At 28.9% G+C, this 25,421-nt stretch overlaps 1 protein-coding gene across 1 annotated transcript in view; it reads right to left on the bottom strand.

Moving 5' to 3' along the window:
• Window positions 1–258: 258 nt before the first annotated feature.
• LOC107456153 (FMRFamide receptor-like) overlaps window positions 259–25,421 on the bottom strand; it is a 28,898-nt gene continuing 3,735 nt past the window's right edge. Inside the window, exon 2 of the mRNA XM_016073937.3 lies at window positions 259–417. The gene's annotated coding sequence lies outside the window, so the exon portion shown is untranslated. The remainder of the gene's footprint in view (window positions 418–25,421) is intronic.

The raw sequence follows: 25,421 nt of genomic DNA, 5'->3' as shown, positions 1-25,421 counted from the left end.
TGTCTAACCTACTGGTGGCTTAGCCAACGGGCAAAATTGGAAGAATGTTTTTCCCCAATGCACTATTTCCCTATCTAACATGGAAAAACCTGTTTTGCTATTAAGAGAAGACTGCTGGTTGAAATGAGACATTTTACGATTAGAATTGTCAGTGGATTAATATAATATTGGGGATAAGTATATCTTTTCGATGCAACAGTGGTACCAAGCTGAATCACAAATTGTTTATAAAAATTAAAACTAGTATAAGACTTTATGTACATTCACAATAACAAATTTTATTTTCACAATAACGCCATCAATGGAAAGATATGTAGTAAACATCACATGTGCAAAAATATTCATAACAACATTAAATTTGGTTACAGAGACCATGAAGCCAAACAAATTCCATTAATGGTGCAACTTCATTGAAACCTGAAAGAAAAGGAAATAAACAATATTATGATCTTGAATATCATGTAAATACGTTAACGACTACTTGCATGCATGAAGCGGATACATAATTATTGTTACTAATTTATATCAAACTATTATTCAGTTCAATTTTAAGTACAAAGAAAACCTGTTTTGTTAAATTTGATGACATTTTATTGGATAGAAATGTATTGTTATAAAATCTAAATATATAAAACGAAATGTTTATATAAAAGTATGTGTGAGCTTGAACCTACTTTAAATCAGCAATTCTGATCGATTCTGATCTGAAAAATTAGTTTCATCGCATTGTTCTCATGAATTTGTTAATCTTAGGTAATCACAAGTAAACTCAATGCCGATAATTACTCGAATGGGAATGAAGTCACTGAATTCGTATTTAAAAAAGTACATGGAACCGCGCTTTCTTTTTCTATATTAATGCTCTTTTAGAGCGTGTTTCTATGAACTTAATTAGTGAAAACTCAACAAGAACTAATGAAATAAGATTGAGTTATCTATTAAGTCGTTGAGAAATTATGGTAAGTTTTGAATGTTAAATTTTGAATAATACTGAATGGATAGTTTTTTTTTCTTTCTTTTTTCTTTTTTTTTAATGGCGGGCACTTGGAGTTTTTCCCATTGGCTACAGAAATGCCAGAACTGTTACTCTCTTCTCGTTACCCAGTGGGCACCTGTGGCGAAGCCACGGCGGCGGAGCAGCGCCGCCCACGCCACACAACTACAAACCCGCTTATAGGGCGGGTCACATTCACACAAAGAGGAGAGGGCATAGAACACAGAGAGAGAAAGAAACATCCATGCCCTGAGCAGGATTCGAACCAGCGGCTAATGGTTCCGCAATTAGACACGCTAACCACTCGGCCACCTGGTCGGACTATATGAATAGTTAATCTTTCATTTCGTCACTTGAACTTCAACTTAGATTATGCTAAATCTAATTGTATACAGCTATATAGGAATATTAAAAAAAATGAATAAAAAAATAAAGTTTAATAAAGTAATTAAATAATGTATTTAAAGTGGTTACTCACTACCATTGTTGATATTATTTTCTATTATCATAAAAACCTGAAAGAATTTCGTGCAATTTCCGATAATCAGAGCTCTTAGTAAATGTAGGAAAAAAATTTAATATTTGAATTAAATTTGATGCTTAATATATAAAATTAAAGTAAATTTAATATTTACCGTAACAAAACGTGGAAAGAAAAGTATCAATAAATGACCACCGAAAATTGAGCCTAACTCCATGGCGAAAATATTCTTGTAAAGAACCGTACTGTAAGATAGTGAAATTTCTAGCAAAAAAAGAAAAAAAACATAACTCCAGTAAATAAAAAGTAAGATATTCATTATTCAAAATTATAATTCCCATTTTCAAGCATTTCGTAAAAAATACAAAGCGGAAAAGTAAAATTAACCAAACAAATGTCTTCTATGCCATGGCCTAAGATACCTCTTAGCTACCTAACTACCTAAGCTACCTACCTAAGATACCACATTTTATAACGTTTACCAAATTTTATCACATGATAAAAACTATATTTTATTGTTTATATTACCAAAATCATTACTAAAGCGCTCCGGCAAAAATTACCAAACTCTTTGGTGTTCCCATAGAGCCAGAAACACGGTAAATTTTTCCACATTCTGGTAGTTTCGATCATATTTTTTTTTCTCTGAGTACTAAATAAGTACTCAACCCCGTACCCATCAAACTGTCTGCAATATTTTAAAACAGATGAAATATGTTAGGAAATTGTCATGACGTCATGCGAATGTTTCAAAAGTTGCCATGGGCTCCTTATCTAAGAGCTAAATAGTTTGATAAAACCTGAATTTAATAATAGTTTAAGGAATTTTACAGCATATCATTATAAATGTTTATATCTAGTATATATTTATACAGGCGGTTTAAATAAAGGAAACATTCATCTAGAAATATGTTAACCATATTTTTTTAAATTTGGTATAATTTATTAACAGTTGCCGTCAATCAGCTTATTCCATATTTTATTTTTTTCTTTCAATAAAGCATTTACAATATATGTATAGAAATATGCCTCGTTTAAAAAAATTAATAATTCAATTTATTAAAAAAATATTAACAATAACATTAAAAATTAATAATATTATTAAGTAATACTTTTAAACTTCATATAAATCTCTAATGATTTTAACAACTGAAAACTTTCAGAAGAAATTCCTTTTTAAAACATATTCTTTCTTATTTTTACATTTTTACCTTATAACGTAAAAAAAAAGGTCTTAAATGGAACAGTTGTAAAAAAGGCGGCAACAATGGACAAAGCAGAAAATATACCATTTTATCTGTCCTTTCAAATCGAAGCAAGTAAAAAATATATCCACTTTTATTCTTTAAGCTTTTCTTCCCTGGTTATACTAAGGCATATTGAAGTAAATTTGAAATAGAATTCACAATTCAGTAAGGCACTTTAGTAAAATCAAAGAAATATTTTGCGTGAAATAAAAATAACTATGTTAGGTGCTTTCGTTTGAAGAAGCTATTGCTGAAAGCAGAAATGCTCTCTCACAAAGCTACATTTCTCAAATGACAATTTCAGTCTATTTTCGTGTGGAAATGTAAGTGTAAAAACGTTATAAGTAACAGGGGGCTTCATGAATGTGCTACAAACTTCTAGGAAAGAAAGTGCACATCAACGAGAATAAAATTGCATGTAAACCGATGCCTGGAGATTTCATCATATGCCGTTAGTGTAGCTTCCTAATTATAAGCTATTTCTTCATATGTTTCTGAACAAGTCATAATAGAAAAGCATCCCTAGCCGCGTATGACGACATTTCCGTGCATTGGTTACCATGCAATTTGATTATATTTCCTATCTCCCCTTGAAGTTTGTCCAATGTTATGATTGTTTCCATCAGTCCAATGTTATGATTGTTTTTTAACTTCAACAAAATGAAGCTATAAGTGCCATTTACAAAAATATGCAGAAATTTGTTCCTCAGTGCCATTTTCAGTTTTTTAAAATGTTAAATAATGAATAAAAATCGTTAATATATCGAATGTAAGACTCTTTTGAAGTATTACATGTGTAAAGGCTAAGCGACAAAAATTAATTCAGTTGTCAGTATTAATCATCTTCAATAAGATACGAGATTAAAATTCCTTTGATAACATAACAGGAACAAAAGCTGTAATTAATTAAAACTAACTCATTTTAAATCGTAATATAATTATTTATTTGCTTGCAAATAATGTATTGAAACATCCTGAGTACAATACAGGAATTATTGAATATTTATATTAGAAATATCTTTTTTAATTCTGTGTCAAAAGGTCAATTAAAACTAAAATTTTTATATTTCCCCTTTCAATTAACTCCTAATCCTTAGGCAAAGAATATTCTGTCTTTAATCCTGATTAAGAACTTCATTTTCAAAAGCAACATGTCACGTGTTGTCTGTACAATAACAAGCCATTTCTCATGCTTTGGGAAAAGAACTTCTGAATTATTCAGGTGAGGTGATAAAAGCAGCTTGTTAGAAATCATTTGTGAACTTTAATTACCATAATTTTCCGACAGATCCCTCTATAGAAATCATTCAATTCGAAAAGGAACAGCGTGTTTCGAATAAATTAGAAGCTGTGTGAGTGTCATATGCCTTTGTCAAATTTATTCACACATTAGCATGGAAATTTTAACATTTAAATTTGAATGGTAATACTTATTTGTATATTAATGTTGTTTTAACTTTAAGAATGAAACATTCGTGATAGACACTAAACATACGGCAGTTTTGAAGTGTAATCATGAGAACTATAGCTAAATAGAATTTGAATTATCATATATAATTTTTATATTTAAACTATTTGCGATATGTAGAAATTTATTATAATTACACAACTTAAGGATTATTTCTAAAAGGAATCTTTTATTATGTATTCAAAATATAGATCGTTTTAATTGAAATTATAGTATTTTATAAGTTGTCAGTTAAGTTGTAGTTTAGAATTTTTGAAATTATTGTTCTGTAAGGAGTTTAGTTTAATTTAGAAAATGGTGGTTAAGAATCTGTAGTTATAAGTGATAATATTTTTCGTATTATTTTTGTTTTCCTGAAAGAATTTAGGAAGAGATATTTTGGTAAAATTCCAAAATATGCACCTCGATCCGAAAAATGGTTTTAAATTTATTTTTATTTATTGATTGGATTTGCATGATACTTTCAAGTACGTAATTTTGTTGAATCTAGAATATTAATGCTTATTTTAAATAATTTATTCTATATAATTTCCCATAATATTAACTAACAGCGCAGATTTATGTTTTACTATTACATCTTTCGTACGTCAGATCATACACTGTAAATAAATAAATAAAAATAAATAGCTTAAGAGTTACCGCTTTAAGCCGGCGGATCAGTTGATTGTTCGAAACCGTGAAATTAAACCTTAAATCCGTAGCCTCGATGGTTTTTTTCAAGTTTCGACAAGTTTTTTTTGTAACAATTGCGAAGAAAATACGTAATCAGACTGGTTTTTTACGGTAAAACTAAACCTGTCGTCTCAACAGAGTCTTACCATATGAGAGCAAGAACAAGATTTTTCTGTGAAGATTTCATGTAAACAGAATTTGTATCGATTAGTCATTGCTGAGATTTGAGCCTGGGTCACTTCGTCGACAAGCATGCACTCTTTCCCCTGAGCCACTGCTGCTCAAGTGTTATAGTAAGAAGAAATTGTGATAATGAGAATAAATTTGGCATTTGTTCAATATTGAATCGATTTCAATAAATTTAATTACCGTTTTATTTATGTGATGTTGATGAAAACCACAAAGTAATTGCTTAAAAGTAAGAGCAAGTAAAGAAAATCGTGCAATGATTGGAAAAAAGGTAAAGTTATATTACGAAACGCAAAACTGCATGGCAAAAACTAGAATTTCAATTGACGGTTTTAACCCGTTTTTGATAAGCATGAAAAATGGAAAAAAACAGCGTTTAGTCATCAAAACGACTTTAAACCGTTAAATATACTGAAGAATTTGGATAAAAACAGCGGATATTTGTATTGTGTACAAATTTAAATTATTTTCACAGTTACTTGTTTGTTCAGTCCTTGCTTTGCAGCAAGCGTTGTTGCAACTCAGAGTTTTTTTACAGTTTTACTAATAAACTTTTTAATGAAACTTTAAATTTTTTGAACAGAAAAAAAATTTATAACAAATTTTTAAGTACTCTCTTCATGGAAAGAATAAAAAGTTTAAAGTTCTCGGATTTTATTGAAGAAAAGAAAGTAGAAACCTACATTCTGCTGCTTGAACATATGATATATTTATGATTTTTTTTACGCTAAATCAAATGAGAGCAATATCGAGATGATCAAACTAATAGGTTATAAGTTATAAAGTCTTTATGAGCAATAAGTATACTTTTTTACTCATACAAATATAAGCCTCTGACATTGCAATCTAAATAAGTAAAGCAATGTTTCCTATGCATTACACTAAATCGGAAGAAACTATACACGAGTCAGTATAACGAATAGTTTAACGTTGCAAGAGATTTGCGTAGATTAAGTACTACTCTTAACAATATTTATGTGCACGTTTTGTATTACAATCTATTAACTCTCTGAGCATGTAAGGTATATTTTCCTATGGTTTTTTTTTATTTTGAATTGAATGAGATAAAGTCTGAGTCGATAAAATAAATGGATTAAAGATTAAAAGAAACCACTAAGAGAAGTAATTTTTAACAATTAAAAATTTTATTAATTGATAAAAATTAAATTTATAATAAAAATATTTTTCTATTTAAACTTTAAGTTTTTAGTAGATTGCTAAATTGCTACTATTTTAAAAATTCGAAATGTAAAGCCAACTTCATGTGTTAAAGTTCCAAACGCTTACAATACATTGTTGTCAAATATTCGAAAATAATATTAAAAAAAACATAAAACATAAAAAATATAATTTTGAATTTTTAAAGTCAATGAATGACTTGTGTAGTACCAAAATCAACATGTTAAAATAATTTTATTTCTGTTATGTTATTAAAAATTAAAAATCATTTTTGGAATATTTATCCATTATTTATTAAACTTTTTATTTAAAATCTAATATCTACCTTATGACCAATGAAAAATTATGAATAATAAAATTCCGAATAAAAACAAAAATTTTGAAAGCGATAAAAATGAAATCGCATATTTTCAAAACTGATCTGAATGAATCCAAAGAATCCAAAATGTTTAAAGATTAACAATTTATAAACTTGTTAAATTATAACTTATTCGAGATTGTCTAAAGAAATCAATTCTTTTAAATAAATTTCCAGACGTTAAAATATATTACAGATTTAACAAAGAAGGCTTAATAAAGCTCATATAAATCACAAAATACTCACAAAAAAGACTCGCATAAATCTCTATATATTAAAAGTGCATACCTATTTTTAAAAGTTTATTCATAACAAATTTTCAATCTTCAAGATAAAGTATTACAAGTGAAAGAAAAATAGTAAACTATTACAAAATTATAAAAAAGGGAAAATATATTTCACCGTCTAGATAGCTTACAACCTTTCGATTAACAATCTTTTTCAAATATTAACATGGTTAAAGATGAGTGTTATTATAATCTAAATTGTTTATTTTTATTTAGGGAAAAATTGTTTAAGTAAAAACTATGCCTACGGTAATTTCCTTCCTGGAAATAAAAATTTGAATCCTTGAAATTGTTTCACATTTATTAAAGATTCAAATATGCTACTTTTCTAGCCCCGTATTTCATTACATTATATATTTTTCACTGTTTTACTCGTTCAGTAAACAGTTTGTATAGATTTTTACTGAAGAGAGATTATAGAGACATACGCGGATGAACTTGTATCATCTTTAAGGTTCGTAAATGTATACTTCTTTTGTGGAAGTTTCTACATCCAGAGTTTTTCAAGTACTTTTAAAACAAAGATACAGTGAACTAGGTTAAGACAGGCATATGATCAAAATAAGTACTCTTTCGCATTTCTATTCGTGATGCTACACTGAAAAAAATTCCAGATCAATTTAGGGTGAAAAGTACTGGCACCCAAAATACACCATCCGTAAAATCCATTTTCAAAGTAAAATTTTATATCGCAATTTTTTAAATTTTTTACAGTAATATTTATTTAATTAGAGTGGTTTAGTGTATTATATTTTATATTTTATTTCCGTCGTTGAACAGCAGACCCAGTTTTTGGGTTTGCGACAACTAATGTTCAACTCTGTAGCCTTGTAATTTTGAACCAATCCAGAAGATGTGGAAACCCCCCCGAGGTATTATTTGTTATGGGAACATGGAGGACTTTGTGGCTTGACAGATTTAGCGTGCATCAGTCACCATTTTATAACTCGGAGAGTCTTCGGCCGGCGGGGATCGAACCCTCGAGCTCCTCTGACATACGGGCCCAGTGCCCTACCAACCAGGCTATCCCGGCACCCTTAGTATATTATAGTAAATACAACAGTTAATATATTGTCATATCAGTTTATCTGATTCTTTGTTTCGTAAAATTTTACATTAAAACTAGATTTTACCGGCACCCCAAGTGTCAGGACATTTTACCTAATTTGATGAATTTTTTAACAATGTGGATAACAATATATTAGGTGAAATCGGGAAGGAATTCTCATGACTTTATAAAACGGATTACCTTGGGAGACATACAATTGTAAAGAAAAAACTAACTTTGTTTATTTTATTAATTATAAATAAGTTCAATAAGATATACACTGTAAAAATTTCCGGATCACTCTGACTGCAGTATTTTTATTTTTGCGGCAGTAGTCATTTTTACCGTAAAATGTGATACCGTAATTTTTACAGCAATGTTAATCTAATTACAGTTTAGTGATTTTGCAGTAAACATTACTGTAAAATTTACTTTACATCAAGTTTCTTGTTCTGAAAAGTTTTACGGTAAAAATTACTGGCATAATGAGTACCACCCGAGTGCCTCAACTGCAATATTTCATACCTTGTTCGATCTTTATTTTAATGCTACATTACATCCTTTATTTAAATTCGGGAAGTCTAGTTAATACATGAGCATACTAAGGTCTGCATCATTTCGTTACATAAAAATAATGGTTTGAAAACCAATAAAAAATAGAGAAAGAGCTTTCAGATTTCTCTATGAATCATGAGGGGAAAAGCAAAATTTCACGTTTTTTTCTGAAATATTGCTTATAAAATAAATATTGTCAAAAAAATTGCTTATAAAATAAATATTGTCAAAAATATTGCTTAAAAAGAATGTTAAATCGTAAATAATTAAGGTTTTATATTTTAGATTGCAGTACAGATTTCCTGTATTTTAATAACTCTATAATACAGTGTAAATGGAACAATAGACAAATAAAATTTTTCGACAACTTTCATATATTTGTAGGTATTTATTTTAAAACAGATCATGGAATAATTTTTGTACAATAAATTGAGTGATTTCAGTAAATATTTTATAGGTTATTAAAATATTGATTTCAACAGTGCCATAATACGATTATTATTATTATTTTTTTGTATGTAGTTTGAAATACGAAATTTTAATTTCTAGGTTCTTCAAATACAGGAAAGCGGGATTCAAGTAAATAAAAATGCCACAAAATGATGTAGTGCCACAAAATGCCACAAAATGATAAAAATGCCACAAAATGATTAAAGAAACTTGCATCATTTTCAAATTTGAAATAGAAAATAAATATGCATCAATATTTAAACCACTTATTCCCAATCAGTCATATATTTGCTATGAATTTGACTAAAAACGTATATTTTTACCATATTTATAATTTTTTTTGAAACGATTCCATTTTATTTTGCTTACACAGCGTTATACAGCGGATTCCATCCTGAGTTTACAAATATCAATATTCAATTCAGTTTCCTTGTAATTTTGAACACAACCCAAAAGACATTTTGTGATGGAACTAATCACTTTCGTGCTACATGGGGAGGAAAACTACGAAAATCTCCCACAGATAGCTTAACGGCAAGGGGATTCTAATCCATGATCCGTGTATTTTTCTCTATAACTGTGGTCGTGCGAACGGGAGCAGAATTCGTTTCAATCAGCCATCGCTGGGATTCGAACTAGGTTCATCTCATTGGGAAGTGAACGCTCTATCCCTGAGCCACCACGGTTCTCGTAAAGATATTTTATTTTATAACAGTCACCGAACACCAAAAACAATTTTGGGTTTATGGCTATCAATGCTCAAATCCGTATCCTTGTATTTTCGAACCCATTCCAAAAGACAATGGAACTACTGGGTTAAGTATCAGGAGAAATTTGCCTTCGTTGAAGACTTTTACATAGAACTAACACTCATTTGCATTGCATGGAGAGGAAAACCACATAAACCTCCCACGGTTAGACTGACGGTAAAGGGGCTCTAACACGTGATTCGTCTACCACTGAGAATATTTTAGGTCAGCACTCTGGTCCGTGCAAGTCGGATGCGGAATTCGTATAGACCAGTCATGGATGGAATTCGAACCAGGTTCACCTCATTGAAAGGCGAAAGCTCTATCCCCTGTGCTGACATGGCTCTCATAAAGATAGTATAATTTATTATGTTTCAATTATTTAAAGCAATTAAAACTCATTATTTTGTGCGTTTAAATTAAATAATTTGTTTTTTTGTCTTATTTAAAGAATTGAATTTCAGTCGAAATATTTTTAAAATGAATTTGCGTGTTATCATTATTCTACGATATGCATTTTCATTTACATTTAAAAAATTGAAATGATTTTTTTTTTCAATTTAATTCCTTTTTTTTCTCAAGAAGTCTTCGCTTTTTTTAAACCAACGCTCCTAAATAATCATCACGCATGAAAGTTCATAAATTCTTTTTCATGAACAACCGAGTCGTCTTCTTTCGCCGTAAATGAATTCTCCTTATACTTTTTAAGAAAAGAAAAAATACTGCATAGTTGAATAGTTTTTTTTTTTAATTCGCGAGGAAGTTTTTAATTATCAAACCAAGTGGAAAAAAAATTAAATTAAAAATTCAATATATGAAAGAATATTAAAAATATTCAATTATCTTAAAACTGAGAACATGAAGTATTAGTAAATTATTTTGACAGATTACGCTAAAACATCATCATTCATTTATCTTTCAAAGCAAACGAACCATCCATGACCTTAGATCGAAAAGAATGTTCTATAAGTACTGAACATTTAGTTTACGTTCGAAAAGATCAAAGTTTATGTCGATAATATAGCTATTTTCCTAGATATTATCAATCAATACACAAAAGGATGATAAATTACACTAATTTTGTGTAAATTTAACAAGATAACTGAAAAACAAGGAAGAAAACGGTTTAATTCTATGAAAGATGTTTCTGAGAAATGCGATTTTGGTGGCTTGAAAATCTTCAGTAACAAGCATTCGGGATCAATTTTCAGGATTGATGTCGCAAAAATAAAAATATCCTCGACTGTACAATCATTTTTTTTTAATTTCCTTTGAAGTTTCGCAATAAATTTTATAATTTTTGAAGTTGAGAAAAATAAAATTTAAAAATTTGGGTTGGACAAATACAGTTTTTCCTCCACAGTCCTCCCTTATCAATACTTCACTAATATTCTCGTCAGCTTCTCACTATACTTTTCCTTGCTCTTCTTGTTCATGGGTGGACAGGAAAAGTTTATTATTTTTTTCAAGCACATTTTCACAGCACGATTCAGTTTCACTGCATCATAACTCTTAGGGAGAACCGTTCGTCCACCTAATTGATCTGTCAAAACTTTTTTTCTCTAAGCCCTCCAGGAGAATGACCTTTTTGTCATACTTGCATTTGGGGGGCATATTTGTTGGCCACTCCTTTAGGGGCACCATATTAAGTGGGCCGACGTTGTTCCCACAGTAAGGACAGAGAGTATAGAGAAGGGAAGAACATCCATGCCTTACCCGTGACTCGATCCCATGACCTTTCTGATGCAAGGCGAGTTCCCTGATCCCTACACATGCCGTTCGGCACTTGTCAAAACTAAGTTATTCTCAAAATGCGACAGATCGCAATCCAAATGTCATTTTATTGAAAATGGATATAAACCGTTCTTTCCCCCTGAACTTTAATTTTTTTATTACCTTGAAATATCCAATTTATTTTTATGCAGTTCGTTTTCGCGCTCACTTAAGTAATTAATTGAACCAGGCCAAATTTGTCGTAAGACCTGAGGGCCCGCACTTGTCTGAGATCCCCTAAACATTTCAAATATTATTTTGTATGTTTTTCTACAAGAATTGATTATTATTAGAATGAGTTCACAAAAATTAAATTAAATATATGCTCAAATTAACAAATATATTGTAATTTATTTATCATACAATTAATTTTAGCGAATTTTGTTGATAAACATATAAATTTGTTTTAAAGTTACAACCAGTGTGGCCAGTTGCAACCAGTGTGTTTGACAAAATTAGTCAAACTCATTACTTGGACAAAAATTTATTAAATTTTTTTAAATTGAAGCAGAATATTAAAATACAACTACAGCTCAGCTAATAACAAAATAAGAAGAATAGTATTATATTTTAATACAATACGTTATACACGTATAAAAAAATCTGATAAAATTACCGAACTCTATGGTGAAGACATTTCTGGTAAAAGAAATAAGATTCTGGGTAATAAAACCAAAATATACGGTATTTTTTTAACTATTCATTTTGTAGTTTTTCTGTTTTAATGATAACGGTATATCGGAATTTCTGGTTTTAAAATTATAGCAATATTTACCACACGTTAAATGAAAAAAAAAAACTCATCAAGTAAATTTAACCAAATGAATGGTTTTTATGCCATGCTCGAAGGAATCATGATGTCATTACCATAGTTTACCACATTTACCAAATTGTATCTCTTATTACAAAACTATTTTTTATTGTTAATTTTACCAAAATCATTACTAATGCACTTCGATAAAAATTGCCAAGCTTTTTGGTGTTTTTATAGAGCCAGAAACACGGTAAATTGTTCAATATTCTGGTAGTCTTTACCATACTTTTTTCTCAGTGTAAGTATATTAAAAACAATGCAATTAATAGTCATTTCCCTTATTATTTTCAACTGTTAAGTTCTTTTAACTGAAATCAAGTTCTCTTGATTATTATGAATCAATACACAAAAGCATGAGAAATTACACTAATTTTGCGAAAATTTAACAAGATAACTGAGAAACTATATTTTACTGTGAAATTTATGCTAATGTGTGCAAATGCTAATTTTAATAGTTGCGTTAACTCTTTATAAAATTATTACAAATGTTTATTTTTACAGTCCAAAATAAAAAATATAATTCATTTAACGAAACTCAATATTTTGTTAGTCTATATATTTCGAAAACTTAATAATTCTAGACGTAAAAAATACTATACTTAAATATTTCTTGATATATATAATTCTGGAATAAAACAAAAGAAATGAATAACAGTTAATTAAATTAGTTATAAATGGAAATACTTCGTAGTTCCTAAATTAAATGCTTAAACATAAATACTTTACTAGAATAATATCACTAAATAAAACTGCATTTATTATTGAATGATCCATGATTCTTGAGTTATTATATTGCAATCTTATTATTCTTTATACACTGCGAAATAAAGCATGGTTAACCATATCAGAATATTGTAACATTTACCATGTTTCTGGCTCTTTGGGAGCACCGAAACCTCTGTAATTTTTACGGAAGAGCTTCGATAATGATTGTTTTTAGTTTAAAAATAAAATATATTTTTACAATGTGTGATGAAATTTGATAATTTTATCATGACGTTTAAGTGCTTGATATAAAAATTCGGTTAAATTTTAGATTAAATTTTGCATTTTTTTAAAAAATGTGTAAAAATAAAAACAATAATTCTGAAAACAAGAATTTCTGGTAAACTTCATATGATCGGAAAAATAACCAAATAAATGGATTAATTATAGTAAATTTTGCTTTCATTAAGCAGAATTAAATGTCGTTGCCATATAGTAGGGCAATTTTACCATAATTTTTTTCTCCGTGTCAAATTTAAATAAAATTTATAATTTGTTAGTTTAAGGTTTAAAGAAATAACATATTTTCATGTATGTATATTTATACACCACCACAATGTAAATCCTCTCCCAGTATTTTCTTTTAACTCTCTACAAGGACGTTGGTTGCCAAATATATTTTATGTATGAGTTTGGTAAGGTAACTCGACAGAATTTTTATTTTGATAAATCGCTTACGCAACATACCACTTAAATTTAAAATTTATTACTCGTGTCAAATACTTTTTCGAATATTTATAGCATGCAAAGAACCATCGTTAAAGAGGATCATGGATAGAAAAATCGATTCTTGTAGTGTTTGTCCATTTTCTTTTACTTTCTTCAGTTAGCATTTTTTTTTTATTTTGTGTGCCATTCTATATCCTCTGAAATATTTTTTGCTAAAATTAGAAGAATACTACATTAACATTAAAATATTTTCCAGTTTGTAAAAAAATATTAGTATTATATCCACTAAATATTAATTTTACATATTTCTGTTTTATTATTCTACAATCACATATTTTGCATGCAGAAGTTTCGTTCGTGCACTCTAATTCTTGGTATGGACAAATAGTTTGTGAAAAAGTACTTTGCTATCCTAGCGCTAATTTTTACAGACGAAAATTTTATTACTTTTCATCAGCACTGAGCAGATAATAATTGCTATAAGAGCTAGAATAATAATAACAACTAATTATTTGCAAACGTGCACAAAAGAGATTCGTCAGAGCAATGTTTACTTATCATCACTGTGACCACCAGTGTTATCACATCGTGTACCACTTATGCTACCAATAATGTATAATAATGTTGTTGTTGTTCATTTACGTCGCAGTAGAGCTGCACAATGGGCTATTGGCGACGGTGTGGGAAACATCCCTGAGGATGATCCGACGGCATGCCATCACAATTTTGATCCTCTGCAGAGGGGATGGCACCCCCGCTTCGGTAGCCCGACAACCTGCACTCGAAATCGAGCACTTTACGGTAGAACAGTTTAACGAGGACCAATACCGCACACCCTCGGTTCCTAAGCAAACTGATCCAAGTGGTCACCCACCCGCACACTGACCGCAGCCAGTGATGCTTGACTTCGGTGATCTGGTGGGAGCCGTGTCTAAACGATCAGTCCACTGCGGGACATCAATAATGTAGAAGTTGTAATGATATCATTTTCCACGCATGTTCTGTCGATAGTTTGGATTGTGTGTTCTACGGACTGAATATTCTCTGGAACAGTTCTGGAGTAAATGATAAGATGTCATTTGTGAGAACCAAAATCGCAACTCACTTGTTAAGAAATCAAAATTCCAAGTAACTAAACATGGTTGATGATGAGAAAAGTTATTCAGCTTTCGTGTATTGCATCTCTACAACAATGCTGAAACTATTTAATTCCAAAGCTTGTATTTTCTATTTTCTTAGATAAAATCATCTGAAAGATCTTCTTTTGTTCAAATGATACTTGGAAAAATGATTCGAGTGCTAAATTTATAGAACTTGGTTCTATTAATGATTCTGAAATTTACAAGTACTTAATTTATTTATGATACTAGCAAGCAATTTCATGTGAACACATCTTACTTACTCACCATGCTTATTTTCACGATAGTGCGGGCATGGCAGTCAAGTTGAAGAACTTGAAAAAATTTTTGGTATGTAATTTAATTTCCTTTGCATATTTTCTTCAATAATAGAACGTATTATCATTGTAAGTACACTGGTTGTCGTTAATATGTTGTAAGACTTGAAAAGTTGCTAATTATGTTATTTTTTTTAAATCTCACCATATGTTCTTGTCTTAACACTAATTAACAGGATTAACATTGACAGCTGATTTATGCTGTTAATATTCGCGTGAGTTGAGAAAAAAGCTTTACGCAAACATTTTACACTCTACTCTATTAGTTGTTGAATATACACTAATTTGAGCTTGAAGCTTTAAATTTTGTTTAAAATATATATTTTAAGTTTTTAGAAATTTTATTATATGAAACAATCTAAACAAATTTTCAATCAAATTAATACATTTTTAGTCAGAAAGAACATAATGGCAATTATATTCATTTAAATGCAACGTCTCCTTGATATTTAAAATTGAAGTAACTGAAGTAGACTAAAAACTTGTATAATGTCTCTGCTAAAGAAAAACTAGGTTAATTAATACATATCATTAAATATACTTTAATTAATGTACAGTTCATAGGTTCTCATACTTTATTTATTCTTCAAACAATGCTTAGAAATATCTCATTAAAATTTGATTAATAACAAGCTCTTTTTAGAGTTTAAATAAGACTGGAAATTTTAAAAATGAGACAACGGTGCTTTAAATCATATACTGAAACGACGCTAATTAAATTCAATTAATTTCAATACATTGATTATGAAGATTGGTTACTTTTTATAAATGTCTAATTATCTGAAAGCTTTATTTTTCTTCTGACAAGGAGGACTATGAAAACTTTTAGTTATATATCTCTTAAAAGTTGATTTGCATTTTCTCTTTTTTATATTACTATATTTATAGTTCAGTGAACATGAAAAAATGAAGCTTAACTTGAATAGTTAATGACAAATTAAGTTCAAGTGAACGAATCTAATGCTCAGATCATGAATTATAATACTTAAAGGCAATTTACTCTGACGTCATCATGACGCTTTTTTATAAGTTTCTTCTAGACATACGGGCGCTGCACCCTCTAGCGTCAATTAAATGTATCGGTTAGTTGATACAGTAGATTTATTTAGTTGACATGCTTCGGTTAGTGCCTCTGTAATATTTTTGTTCATTTCTGAAAGATTATATTATGAATGATTTTTATATTTTAAATGGCACTTCTCTAACCGCGTGGTATTTTTCTGATTGTGATTAGTTCTAAATTAAAGTTTTTTTTAGCTTCATTCATTTAAACAATTATAGAACTAAGATAGATTTGCGTGATGTTATGTTGGTGTTTCGAAATTATTCCATATTGTGCATTTATTTAGAAATATAAAATTTTCTAAACTATTTTGTATACTTTTTCGTTGATTTTCATTATATTATATGTAAAAATCATTTCTGTGATATTTTTATATTTTTGTACGCTGATGTTTATTTCATTCTGTCATATAAAAAGTTCTTTCATAAACAGAGAAAATAAATGAATCTACATTAATAACGCTTTTCGGAATTCAGTCTTTAACTTAAATGGTGCCAGTAGTTCAGAAAAATATGCATCTTATTAAACATAGAGATAAATTAAAGTGCAAAAAAAATGCAGTGAAAGTGAAATATTTCAAATAAATCCTAATTTACTTTGCGAAATGTACATTTGTCTTCATTAATATAAGCTGTCCTTGAAGAAAAAGAATCTAAGCAATTCTAAGATCTAAAATGAAACAAATAACCATGATGAAATTATTGCAAAGAACTTCATAGATTCAATTAAAAAAAATCTGAAATGAAGAGGTGAGCTCATTAATCTAACTAGTAGTTAAAATTTTGTAGCAGCGTGGTGCCAAAACATTATGGCCAACGCATTGATAAAAGCACATATGTAAAAAAATAAATAAATAAAAATTAAGAAAAAGTAAGAGGATTCTATAAAAAAAATTCTTATTTCAATCTCATTCATATGTGCAACATTATTTTTTTTTGCAAATCCCAGTTGTTTAAAGAAATATAAGGAAGTCTTTCATGCTTTTGGTATGGAAAAAAATTGGATGTGCATCAAGCAAAAATGGAAGGAATTAAATTGGAAAGGCTCTCATTTGATTCCACATTCTAATTTCTTTCATAATCTCTAGGTCTAGAGAGTGAGATATTTTTTTGGAACGAAGATCGATTTACCGGATCTGTATTCTCAACACAGTTTTTGGAACCATATAGTTCCACGATTTAAGAGACTAGAGTTCCAATCATGAGCTCAAACGATCTTCGGATTGGTTTTTTCGTATCCCATGGGCCTTAGCTTATGTTGTTTCTCGCCTATGGTGCGTGCTGCTTGGTGGATGCTGGTCGCCATTTTAACTAACACAGTGCCTTGTATACGAATCGTTGTTGAGAATATTTTATGGGGAAGCTGAAGCGTAAATAATGAGAAAGATTATTTCATTATTAAAAGGACGAATCATGAAGTTTTTGTTAAATTATAGTTCCAATAAACTAACAAATATTTCGGTCTATTAGTAATGCCTCATATTTAACAAACTCAGCACGAAGAAGTAGTATCCATAATGATATTTCTCATTTTTTTGTTGTTTAATTTTTTATTGAATGGAAAATTTCTTAGTTGCTTGTTTGTTACTGTTTCTGCTTTATATTTTTGAAGCTTTAACTTTTCATTTTCTTTTGCTTTTAATGTTTTAGGTGATTATATGTAAAATAAACGCACTTTTTCTCGTTTTACAATAAATTTTCTTGTATTTGTGTTTTATTCTTATTACGATTGATTTTGAATTTCATTTAAATGTATCTTTGCACTTTTTCCTAATAACTTAAGAGTAAAATATATGTTATGTTTTATTTCGCTATTATTTATATATTAAATTTCTGCAGAATTTACTTTTACTTTCATCATTTTAAGTTATCACATTATATGTAGATAACGTGCTTAATTTGATTTGCATTTTCTCGTTTAATATTGTATTTCTTCTAGTGATTTCCCAATAAATTTTTGCAGAGTATGATAAACACGAGGCATTTAATACTATTCAAAACATAGCTTAATAAGAAGCATATTATTCCATTCAGAACTATTTATAAAATAAAAGTTTTTAAAGGCAAAATATTTTCTCAATAACTATACAAAAGTTTCACTATTGAAATGATTCTACATTAAAGTGGAGTTGAAAAAAATTAAAATGAGATATATAAACCAGTGAAGGTTAAAAAAAATTATAATTAAAAGTCGACAGTGATAATATTTTTGCTCTGCTTAAAATAAAAATTTCAATAAAACTTATTTCAAGCATCACAAAATTAAATTTGTTTATCTTTTGGTTAAAATTAGGGAAGTATAAACAAATATATTCATATGAATGGGAAGATTACTAAAATAACGGAAAAACCGCATAATTTGGTTTTATCGACCAGATTATTTTATACCATTTTTTTTTATACCAGAAACGTCTTTAGAGTACAGAACGGTAATTTTACCAGAATTCTTTTTTCGCCGTTTCGTAACAGTCAGAAATGTTTACATTACATAAATTATGTTGGATCTTAACTAGTTATGAAAGCGTTTAGTGTATTATTCAGGATGTATGGGTTATATTTTGTTACCTGTAAATATCTAAATTACATCTGACATACTCATCTGAAGCATCAATCAGGTATGAAATTAGATTCTACCTCGAAAAGAAAGATAATACTAAAAATCGGCATTAAAACAGAAAGCAGAATTCATAAACCAGAAATTTTCGTGTGTTATAATGTTTTCAAATTTATCAAAACATAAATATTTAGTTAAATAACAAGTAATAAACAAGCAACATCAAATTTTTTCTGTTTTTATATCTGTAACCCAAAATGAATTTCGGTGTGTGAATAAATTATGAACCATCTAATTGTGTGTGTGTGAAAAATGACATATTTTAATACTATTATCCATCACTCAGAATCTACTCACTCAGGTTTATGCACGGAAAAAAATGATTCTAGAAAAATTCTCCCACTGTATGGTTGTACCCCACAGCACTTCAGTTAATAAAAAGAAAACACACATAAAACTGGTTAATAAAACCGAAATATATGGTATTTAAGCCATTTTTTTGGTATTTTTTCCGTATAATAGGCGGTAACGGTTTACCAAAATTTCTGGTTTTCAAGATTATAGCTATTGATACCCCCCCCCCCGCATTTTGTAAAAAATACAAAACTGAAAACTAAATTTAACCGAATAAATTGTTTTTATGCGATGCTTATGCATAGGTAGCAGTTCCCAAATGGTGATCCGCAGTCAAACTCTCGAAATTCTGGGGTTTCGAGAGTTTGAATTTTGAATCTGTCATTATTTGTATCCAAACAACATACCATTATTTATTTGACATTTTGGTTAGTTTTTTTAAAAATTATTTCATTAAAATATTATTGCAAAAAAATCAGAATTTCTTTTTAAAATTGATAAGTTTTAAATTTACTGCTACTTGATTATGGTAAGCTACAGAAATTAAACAAAACATTCCTGTCTGTTTAGAATAAAAACAGTCTGCGCTTGTTTTAACTTGTTGAGGTCGCTATAACATGAGAGCATAAAACTGCCGTAAATATTAAAAAATAGGTAAAAAATAATTAAACAATTTTAGCAAATCTATGTAATAATAAGAATTTGGTAACTAACCGAAAAATAAAGACTCTTTTTTAAGATTAGTATATGAGTATAAACATACTAATAAAATAATACTTAATAGGCTGATGGGGGAAATATGCTTTAAAAATACTATGCTGGTTCGGGAGCTGCCATTTCCGATGAATGACGTACGTCAAGATTACTGCGAATTTCATGTTTAAACTCGAAAATAAACCAAACACAAGTCTGACATTTCAACAAAAAAAAATTTTAAAACAATTTTCAAACAAAATAAGTATTATAGAAATATTTTATTGCTTCTTTTTTTAAAAAAAGAAAATTTAACAGATTATAAATGACCATAAATAACGACTACTTAGAACTCAGTATGAGAATTTAAGGGGTCATGTCAATCTTCTCTCAGTCAAATGGGAACAAAGTGATTTGTATTTATTGAGTGGCATCTTCAAAGAAAAAAATTTTGAAATATTTTTTCGAAACTTTTTTTGAAATAAAATTACGGAAGTTTTGTTGATATATTGAAATAAATGTTTCCGTAAAGACAGGAGAGCAAAATTACTTCTATGAAATAACGAACAGTACTTTATCCCTCAATCGTAATAAGGGAAGGGTCATTGTAATGGGGATGGCAATAAAGAGTAATAGCAATAAAGACAGTAAATTACATTGAAGATTTAACATTTGTTTGCATTTACTATTTATGCTCATGCACTTGTTTATCGATAACGTAAGGTGTTGAATTTGAAAAAGAAAATCTATTTGAAATTTGTAAAGCGGACATTGAGAAAATAATTGTGGTCAAAACTACCAGAATATGGTAAAGTTACCATGTTTCTGGCTCTATTGGAACTCCAAGCATATAGGTGATCTTTGCCGAAGTACTTAAGTAATGATTTTGGTAAAATTATTGGTAAAATAAAATTTTATAACATGCGATTAAGTTTGGTAAATGTAGCAAAAGTTTGTAATTTTATCCTGGTATTTAAAGCATGTCATAAAAATAATTTCCTTGGTCAAGCATACTTTTAAGTTATGTACATTTTACTAAATGTTTGGTAATAAAAACTATAATTTTGAATACCAGAATCTCTGGTAAACCGTTACCGAAAAATTACCAAGTGAATATCTTGCTAAAGAGTATATGGAATACCGCATCTTTCGGTTTTATTACCAGAATTAATTTTTTTAACCTGAAAAGTCATTACCGTACAATACGGTAATTTTACCAGATATTTTTTCACCTTGAATAATTTTCATTTAAAGTTTACATATTTTTTAAACTTAAATATCACATACATAGATTTTAAGATGAATGTTGATACAGTTAATTTTTAAATTTCTTTCTATCATCTCTGTAATTCAATTTGATGTTGATCGAATAGAAAAATTTAAGTTAGGAGAAATTAGAAACATTTAATTATTCACGGAGAAATAAATAAATGCGTGATTTTTTCATTATAAAAGATGATTATTAATATTATATTTGATATTCATTAATTCTAGATTGTCAACAAATCAGCGTGCTTAAATGGAAAAAAAGGAAAGACAATAGATTTCAAGAATTGCCGGATAACATGAATATTTAACTATGAATCCTCCTGCAAAACTAATGACTTTTTAAAATTAAAACTAATCTCGTTAGTTTCATTTTTAGTAGATGCAATTATATCAAATTGTATTAAAATTTGCATGAAATAATCCACTTAAGTAAAGGCTCTTAATAATTAAATTATAAATTCAATTGAAAAAAATTTTTAAATTATCTCTAATTTATAAGACAGTCTGTAAAGATTCATTATGATTCAATCGACAAAATCTAAAAAAAAACATATTTAAGTGCATTGCTAATTTATTATTTATTGAAAATATTAATTATAATATAAATACAATCTTTTGATGAACTTAAAACGATTTATAGGAGAACCAATTCTTTTAATTTATTTTCACTATTAATATTTAATTTTTATACTTTTTTTAATCAGGTTTAAAGTGCTTTTCTTAGTTTTTATACATTAAAAAGTACTAATACGTCATTTATATTAACAAAACAATTTTTGAAAGGTTTTTGTTCGCGCAACTTTAATCAATAGAGTGATTATATTGTATTTAATGAAAAATATATTTTATACATTTCAAAATCACTTAAAAGTCTTAGAAAATTTGATGATTGAATTTAAACGCAAGATAGCGTCGGTATAGATTTATTTAGTTTTTTTACACAAATGATGCCTTTTTATTTTTTCAATTAAATTATTTAGGTGCAAAACTCGCTAAACGCGCTTAATCAATAGAGTGATTATATTGTATTTAATATAACATATATTTTATACATTTCAAAATCACTTAAAAGTCTTAAAAAATTTGATGATTGAATTCAAACGCAAGATATCTTCGATATAGATTTATTTCGTTTTCTTTACACAAGTTATGCCTTTTCATTTTTCCAATTAAATTACTTAGGTGCAAAACTCGCTAAGCGCGTTTAGCGAGTTTTACACGTAACTCGAAAATATTTGACAAGAGCTGAGAATAAGACGTTGAACAAACTGAACACGCATACAAAAATACAAGCTGAAAATGAATTCTGTCTCGTTCAGTTACAAAGATAACAGGAAGTAAAAATATCTATGTTACTTTTAGATGATTATATTAAATATATTATTACCTGCACATTTAGAAAAAATACATCACTAAAAAGTAAAATTAATGCATAAAAAAAGATTCGCAGCAAAAGTTCTAGATTTCTACTCAGGACGTATTATTCGCTTCAATATGTATTTGGTAACAATGAGTTTTCAATGGCTATATCTTTCACTAAAAAGAAGGGTACTGTGCCTTATAATCAGTTTACTCTGCGGTGGTTAACACTGTAAGAAAATTCCGGATAAAAGTATGGCAAAAAGTAACGACACGGAAAGGTGCCAATAATTTTATCGTATGAAATTCGAGTAAAAAAAATATAATTCTAGTACTATATTATGCCTGATTAAAAAAAAAACATAGTTCTAGTTAATAAAACTTAAATATATGGTATTTAAAAAAAAATTCTTGGTATTTTTTTCGTTCATAAGGTATCAGTTTGTTGGAAACTCTGGTTTTCAAAATTATACTTTTTATTGCCACACATTTAGAAAAAATAGGAAAGTAAAATGCAAGTATAACTAAATAAATGTTTTTCATACATTGCTCATTGGTCTTGAAAAAGCTACCAAATTTTAACACTTATTATAAAACTATATTTTATTGCTAATTTTACTAAAATCATTGCCAAAGTGCTTCGATAACAATTACTGAGGTGCTGTTGCTTCCGTAGAGTCATTCCTGGCTCTATGGGAGTAACAGCACGGTAAATGTAATCATATTTTGGTAATTTTGACACTGCTGATTTTTCAGTCCATCAATAGAGGTTTGAGCTGTTTATTTTATGCAATAATGTGCCTTAATATGACACCTTATTAAGGTTTTAGCTAATTTACACCCTATTTTGGTTCAACAAACGCCACAGTTATAAAAGCGTAAATTTAAGCAACAGCAATTATGTATTTATGTTATAAGACAATTTAAAAACCGTACACCCATTTCGAATCAGAAACATTACTCAAAAGACAATAAATTTTATAAAAAGTAAAAATAGCAATGTATACTTAAGAATACTTAAAACGACGGCTTTACTTCAAATATTCTGCTCTTCTGCGAAATCAATTTATGTGTTTTGCGTAATTCACCGACTTTTTTCATGTGTTTGGCATTTTTTCCTTTCTAATTACAAAACTAACAACAGGTCGAATGCATACTAATGTAATCCTGTCTTTTTTTTTTTTTTTTCTTTTGTAAATGTGTTTTATAAAAATATTAACCACATGTTGATTTGAAGGCTGATTTCCAGACAAATTGTATATTTTGTTGATAAAAAAACAATACAATAAATTAAACAACTTTACTTAAAAATGCTACTAAAAATACGATAAAAATTTGTTTTCCCAGATGTTAGTTTGTTACAAGTAAGGATACTATATTCTTTTATTTAAATTCTGCAAATAGTCGACTTTTATTAAAATAATAATTATGTATTTCTTTAAATAAAATATATTATTTTTAAAATAAAAATTGTGCAAGTAGGTAGTTAGGTACTTAATTTACGTTGCTCGAGAGTTACACAATGGACTATTGACGACGGTCTGGGAAACATCCCTAAGAATGATCCGAAGACATGATACCGCAATTTTGATCCTCCACAGAGGGGATGGCTCCCTTGCTTTGGTAGCTCGATGATCTGCACGTGAATTCCAGCACTTTACGATAGAACAGTTTAACTAGGACCGACACCGCATTCCCTCAGTCCCTACGCAAGCTGATCAAAGTGGTCACCACCCGCTTAGTGAGCGCTGCCAGTGATGTTTGACTTCGGTTTTCTACTGGGAACCGTGTCTCTACTATCAGTCCACTGCGAGACTAAAGCAAATTATGCACAGTGTCTCGTCAATTTGCCATCGTGGGGAAATTAATAGAGAATAATTCGTCGGGTCGACAGTTCATCGTCTGTACAATTCACGGAGGCTGACAGTTTGTAGAAGGCGCAATTCGCCACAGGCACAGTTCGTCTTGGTGACAATTCACAGATGGCACAGCTTGTCTCGGGCTCGTTCCGTCAAGAGCACAGATCTTTCCAGGAACAATTGGTCGCAAGTACAATTAATTGAAGTGACAATTCGACGTGAGCACCATTTCTTGCGGTTTTGATAAAATACACGTATTTACGATGACAAAACTCTATCATTATCTACTAAAGCTAGCTAAACATTTAATTAGTGGCCGTCCAAATAATACAAAAGCATCTCAGGGAGAGAAGTTTGTGATTTGCCTATTGTTACTTAAAAGTTATGCGAGTAAGGCTTGAGTAAAGCATTAAATCTAAAAAGAAAGTTGTAACGTCCAGCGTCCTTAGTTTCTTGCGTAATAATTTCGAGAAAAAAATATGAACAGTTTGCAAGATAATTTTTAATTTGCATTACTCTTGGCTAAACATTTGTATTAATCGTAACATAGCAAGAAATGTAATTTGTTGCTGAAAATATTTTACATTACCCTAATTTAATTTTTCAAACTTAATACTTTTCTTAAGCATATTTTCAGAATTTATTATTTTCCTTCATTTAATTTCAGTTTTTGCAACAGTATTCTTTGAATTCAAAAAAGAGAAACTTCATACACTTTGCTATCACACATAAAAATAAAAGACTTTTACAACATATACTAGGGGCGTCTCATTGACAAACTGGGGCGCTGTTAAAGATATAGGACCAGAAAAAAGTTTTAGAATTAAATGAAAAATAAAGTTTTTTTTTAATTTTTTAATCTAAAAGATCGGAATTTTACATAATACGGTGCTCTCTAAATAGTGGAAAAGGCAGGCATTAAATTGAGCAAATTAAATGCTGTAATTGATAGATAAATTATGTTTAATTATGTTAAGTTATATTAAATGAAGACAAACAGTAAGGGTGTGATATAATGAGCATGATATATTGAAATAAATCCGCTAATATAACTCATTTAGAGTTCTAGTCAAAATCTAAACAGTAAAGATAGAAAAAAAAATTTAAGTTTTATAGA

Source organism: Parasteatoda tepidariorum, chromosome 10 (assembly GCF_043381705.1).
Source record: "Parasteatoda tepidariorum isolate YZ-2023 chromosome 10, CAS_Ptep_4.0, whole genome shotgun sequence".
Taxonomy (NCBI): Eukaryota; Metazoa; Arthropoda; class Arachnida; order Araneae; family Theridiidae; genus Parasteatoda; species Parasteatoda tepidariorum.
The sequence above is the reverse complement of the archived record's forward strand: the minus strand, read 5'-3'. Positions and strand labels throughout refer to the sequence as shown.